This window comes from Molothrus ater, chromosome Z, assembly GCF_012460135.2.
Source record: "Molothrus ater isolate BHLD 08-10-18 breed brown headed cowbird chromosome Z, BPBGC_Mater_1.1, whole genome shotgun sequence".
NCBI lineage: Eukaryota > Metazoa > Chordata > Aves > Passeriformes > Icteridae > Molothrus > Molothrus ater.
This window is the reverse complement of record NC_050511.2, coordinates 37360429-37366761: the sequence shown is the minus strand read 5'-3', so window position 1 is coordinate 37366761 and position 6333 is coordinate 37360429.

The following is a 6333-nucleotide window of genomic DNA, read 5'->3' as shown; positions in this document are numbered from 1 at the left end:
AGCAGCATTTCTATCATCTGTTGTCATGACACACAGCTGACGTGGGAACACGGCAATAAGGCTGACTGCTATATGGGTTTAATTTTGGTGCAGAAATTTGCTAGAAGAAGCTTTCAAAAATATCTCTGGGTGGGAGGAAAACAGGTGGGTGCTGGTTATGTGTATGAAGCAGGAGGAAATAGTTGTCAATCTTACCTAAGCATTACTCCACATCCATCAGCCCTTTGATACCCTCACTACTCAACAGGGGAAATAAATGATACTGTCTCTCTGCTCCTCTCTCCTGTTACTTCTGGAGAAGGTGCTGGTGAGCCACAGAGTGCAGGGAAACTGAACATGGATGACTGAATAAAACCCGGGTTGTCTTGGTCATGCAGTTATGGTAAAGATATCTATGCAGGAAGGGGATCACATATCAACCATTGGAGGGAAGAAACAGTGAGATCTACTCAGGGCAGACTTCTGGGCCAGTATCATCTAAAATGACGACTGACATTGGAGATGGGTGGTGAGTAGTGTGTGGTCTGTAGGGGCTCCCAGGCTAAGCCCATTTTCTGTGGTGGTCCATGTAGGTGAAGGAGGACTCAGTTCAGCCTGTTGTTCAAGAGGTATGTTCAGCACTGTGCTCCAGTGCCACATACACACTTTTGTTTCAAAAGTGTCTCTTCTGTCCATGTCAATGTACCTAGGTAAATCAGACCTAGTCTGGTTTTTAGACACTTCTGAACTATCACAGCTTCTGCTGGATATGAAAGAGTGTAGGTGTTCAGAACTATTCTCTAAAAATCGCTCTTCTAACCTGTTTCTAGCTAATTTTCTTTTACCGCAATTACTCTTTATTAGTACATTTCTCATCTGTTAGTCATCTTGACTAATGACTTTACTCATCTATACTAGTTTACTCACTCCTTTCAATACTTTCCTAGATCACAGGAACATTTTGTGACTTAATTAAATAATCAATTAGAAGCTCAGAGGTCTTTGAATGAAAAGCATTATATTTTATAAGAGCAAATACTATGATTGGATGACTGAAAAACATAATTCAATGTAGGGAATTTTCTTCTCCACATTTGGTGTTTGGATATCCATTATAACTATGGTAGCAAAACTGGAACCCTCAGCACTGAGAAGCCTTTCTCAGTGGTCCTCAAGAAGAGGACATTGACACTGTCATAAGTTGGTGGTCTTTACTGACATTGAAGCAGAGGAAAAAAAGGAAGAGAGAAGGTGCACTGTAGTGGAAGGACATTTAAGCCTGTATGAGCAGAATAATTCAGAGTACCTCTTGCAGAGAAAAGCTTGTACGTATTGTAGTCATAAAGCCAAGGAAACCATAAGATTTTATTTTATCCTCTTTTCATTGTATTTCAACGCAGTTTGAAAATCTGTCTTTTCCCATACCAGTGCCTCTGTTTACCCAATGTGTGAAATTCTCCCTTCTGCAGTCCCAAAGGAGAAGCCTTGTTCAGTTGAAAATTTGATAGCAAAGTATCCTTTGCATCTTTACTTAGCTTTTTGGGTTTGATCCTGTCTCTTTGTACTCCTCTGATTTTCCTGCAGCTTTTAGAGTTTCCAGCCTCTGCACTGAATATCTCATAATGTGCTCAATAAAAATTGAATAGTTTTCACTTAGAATTCTAAAAATGGTTTGCCATTTCCAGAAAGTGACAGTATCAATATTATTGTCAGTCTCTTATGCAAATTGTCACCCTGTTGCTACTCACCAAAATATCTCATATATCTCTAAAACTAGGCTCTGAGTTAATCCAGTCAGATTCTCTGGAACTCCTGACCCTTCTTCTGGAGATGCCCAAACCACTGACTGTCACCTTGCTGCTGGCTAGAGTAGATCTTAATAATTTAAATGGTATTGAACAGTCATCAGCTGGGAAACTGTTCTTGATACTGTCCCTTTGCACATGAAGAGAAACAAAGAGAATCTAGGTGGCTTGTCTGAATTCTTATATTCTCCCTTTCCCTTTCCCTTTTCTTAAATTCTAGAGGACTGGAAAAAAAATCAATTCTGAGTTTGCCTGTGGGGAAACAAAACCATCTGGGAAAAATATAAGCTCTTGCTGTAGGATTGATCTAGCCTCCCATGCTAAACAAAGACATTGATTTTTCGTTTCTTTTTAGTTATTGCATTTCACATTATTTTTTCAAGCCACCTTGAAAAGACAGTCTGGAATAGTATTCTTCCTATATAAACAACTCTTTTTTGTAGAAATGTTGCTTTCCTTTACATGAATAGCTGCCATGTGCTCTCAGTCAGAATACCCTAAGTGAGAGAGGACTCAATTACATTTTTAAGAAGCACATTTTCTTTGTAGACTCTCCACTGCCTGCTCCAGACTAAAGACAAAATGACTGCCTGTCTGAAGACAGCAGATGTCTCAGAGATGTAAATGTTCACCAACCCTGAATCAAAGCCCCAGCATAGCTGAATATCCCACTGCATAGGGACAATATTGACTGTCTTTGTGTTTGTTTGCTTTTTGTGTAGGGGGTTGAAAATACTAGTGATGTTTAAACACCTCTTTAGAGTCATTACAAGATATTGTGCAAATACAGTTATTTTTCTCTGTTAAGCAGGCATGAAATGCACATTTGCTTATCAGAACAAAACAGTTCCTGGGGAGGCCCTGATGTCTGTCAGGTGAATCATCTAATCTCCAGATTTAGTGTATTGAACAAGGTAAATAAGTCACTTTTTGGAGATGTCTAAATATACATTTCCCTGAGAGCTTTTTGAGTCTCTAGGGTAAAAAAGTCATTCTTATATAAAGGCTGAGGTATTGTTTAGAAGGTGATTACCTGAAAAAAAATTGTGATATAACCATGTAGTGCACACACTAAACAGACTTATTTCCAGCATTCATCCCTGTAAAAGGGCTTATTGCCAAGCTGCATCAGCCACTTAAGATTTAATAATCTGTCACAAGATATTTCCCCCTCCTACTTAGGAGAAAAGGAAAAGCAAAAATAAAACAGATCCAAATTTTGCAGTCAACAAAATTGCCATACCTCTTAGGAATGTTTAAGTTATAATATAACCTGACAAAATCATGAAATTAAAATGCAAAACCAACCCTCTGTCCTTAATTCACCCCTTTATGCTTTTCCTTATTATCATGCAGAAGAACTGTGCCATTTCTGCTGTGAATCTTTGCAGCACTAAGCTTCCTTGCTGCATTTTCAAGATGACTTATTCTGGCTGTTAGCTACCTCCAGAACTGTTACAGTAAGTCATCTAGTCCATCTCTGCCATAGCGCAATTAATCCCTGCTGCACATTTGCAAGGGCTTATCCCACCTAATGTAAACGTCCTGTATTACCTGGCTTTTTCTTTATCTTTGCTTTACTACTGCATTATTTTTCATCCTCAGAATATATTAAAAAATAGATTTAATCAAGATCTTTTCCCTGACTTCATTAATTTTGTACTTAAAAAAGTACTCCCTGCAGCTGCACAATGTTCTTCACTGTATTTTCCGTCCCAAAAGCTGATGTCTGGAAGTATTGTCCTGGAAGGACTGCCCAGCCTTTGACCTCACATTTGGGAGGGGTCCTTTACACCCACTTTCCCATTGCATTGTTGTGTTTTGCCACCTGCTTGAGAATGCCATGTCTTCATTTGTCTGCCTGGCTGGGCTCCTTCACTTCACAGCACTGAAAGGCTTAGTGTCAAAATCCAGCCAAGGTTTATTCTGAAAGTGATTTAAGGTCAGTCACTGTCCATCTCTTCCTGTTCTTATTTGCAGCTTGAAGATCCTGGCTGGATTTGAAAGCCCTTTGGATGACTTGACCTGAAAGCATGTGCCTTGGGTGCATGTGTTTTGCTCTGAAAATAACATGTAGACTATTTACCTTTCCAGTCTCTCCCCAGGATAGGGCATCTAAAGACCCAAACCAACTTTCTCCACCATGCCTCCTCAGCCCAAGCAGCATTGCTCCTGCCTGGCCTTGGTTCTTCCCATGAAGCAAGACAGAACTTGGTTATGATTAATGCTAGCAGGGTCTCCACAACAGGCTGGTGCCAGGGTTTACATGCTCTGAGTGAGGTACAGATGCTCAGCAAAGCTCAAGCATAGCAGTCACATGTGGCCATGTCAGAGCAAGACTCTGAGAAACTTCCTGCCTTGCCCATTTTGATGTGTTACCACTTGTCCAGGTCACTTGTTTCTCAATAAGCAAGGGATTTGTCAGCTGGCTCTCAGTGTTCTCAGTGTTTTTTCCAGCCTACATTTAATTTTCCCCAAGCCTGGGCAGGAAAATAGAAGGAAGAAGCAGAAAAAGATTTTTCAGAACTTTTATTTTCATTGATGTATGATATGTAAATGATGAAGAATGCTAGCAGGAATATAGTTATTAAGAGTAAGTAGTAGTATGACAGCCAATCATCAAGGAAGAGATGATAGGGCATCAATAGTAGAGTCCACTCTACTGTTATGAAGTTGGGAATAAAATGCATTATTTAGTAACAGCCCTTAACATTTCCTGAATTTTATTTCCTGTCCTAGGGTGACGTTATGATGCTTGTTTCCCCAGTTGTGTGTTTGGTTTAAGCTGGGTATTATATTCTGTGCCTTCAAGACTGGCTGAGGGCGAAGGCAGGGAGAAGAAGCAGGACAGAATTTGTTATCAAGGACTGGATCACTCCACAGTTTGCTTGCACACTGTCGTTGTCTGGGCACAGACAACAGAACACTGCGCTCCTTTTGCTTTTTAGTTAGTTAGTTTAGCTAGCTGAGGCAGTCCAAGCTTTCCCTGGACTGTTTTTCTTTCCCTCTTCTTGTAACCATTCAAACCTGCTCCAGACTGGGATCCGGGGAAACACCGAGCTTGCACTTTGCAGCATGCTGGGGCCCACTCTGCAGCCTTTCCCAGCACTGGAGGGACTGATAACAGAGCGACCACTCACTGGAGAGACTTTCTGAATTTGTAGTCTCTTCACAGCAGTGAAAGAGTTTTGTCATCCGGTATTGTTCATTTTGTGTGCTGGGGAGTGCTTGGCCTGTTAAATAAACAGGTTCTTTCCACTTCTCTCTGAGGAATCCTTCTTGAACCACTTGGAGGGAGGGGCTTTCTGGAGGGGCTCCTTTTGGAGGTTTTCTCCCAAATTTGCCCTAAACCATTTAGGTAAAGGACATTTCCTTAACCTTTAACTGTGACATGAGACTGAGCCAGGAAGGAGCTGCTTATTAGCCTTGCTAAATGTATTGTTCATGGCAATTGTGAAAAATTTTACTGGCGTCCAGAGGATGGAGCAAGGGACAGGCTGGTTTTGAAGACTGTGATGGAGCAGAGTTGAGCTGAAGTTCCTAAATATTGCCTGATTCTGAAAACAAGTTTCTGAAGCTGAAAGTTTCCATTGCTTATATTTATAGGGAATTTTGCTAAATTTCATTGGTAGTACAAGTATTTAAATGCTAAGCACAAACATTTATATTGTTATTAATTGTATAATGAGGAAAGGAAAGTAAAAGAACTGGCCCATCTGTCCTTACTTAGACAATTGAGCATGGTTTTTTTTTCTGTTTATTATTGTATTTTTTAGTGCCAAACAAACAGGAGTATTTTATAAACGTTTTCCTCATCATTTACCCTTTCTAAAGAAAAGTAGCCTCCCCATTCTGCAGGTGGCTGAACCAGAGACAGAATCATTGCATTTTTGCCTAGCATTCAGAGAGTGGAAGCAGGAGCCAGGCTGCTTTCTCTGATACTGATGGGGAGCAGAATGAAATTCATTTCAGAAAACCAGTGCCAGAGAGCATGACAGGAGGTAATATACAGTTTTCCAGCCACTTCTGTTTACACTTGCGTTGTGATCTGGGGCTAGTCTGTGCCTGGACAGGACTTGCAGGAAAGTTAAAAAAAATTTATTTTAAATGTATTGGTAAAATTGCATTACCTCGCTCAGGTAACTATAAAAAAATTAGAATAGGCCTTAATTCTGTTTCTTTTAATTCTCTTTGCAATATAATGTGGTTTGCCTGGTCCAATTTAAATCTACACCTTAAATTAGCTCAGCTTACCTTTCCTCAGCATCCCCACATAGCCAGGACCTAATTTTGTTTTCTAAATCTTGAAGCTGTATTCCCCATGTAGGAAGGACCTAATCTTGTCTTCTAAGACTTGAAGCCAAGTTCTACCATCTCTTCTCAGTGCAGCTGGGAGATTTCTTAATTCTGCACTTCCCAGATTGCTCCCTGCCCTGCCATCACACAGTTAATATAACCAGCTCTTTAAAAGGTCAATGGTATTAACAGTTTTTTGATACAGAGTTACTTAAAAAAACTGATGATTAAAAAGAAGGTGTGAAAGAACAGG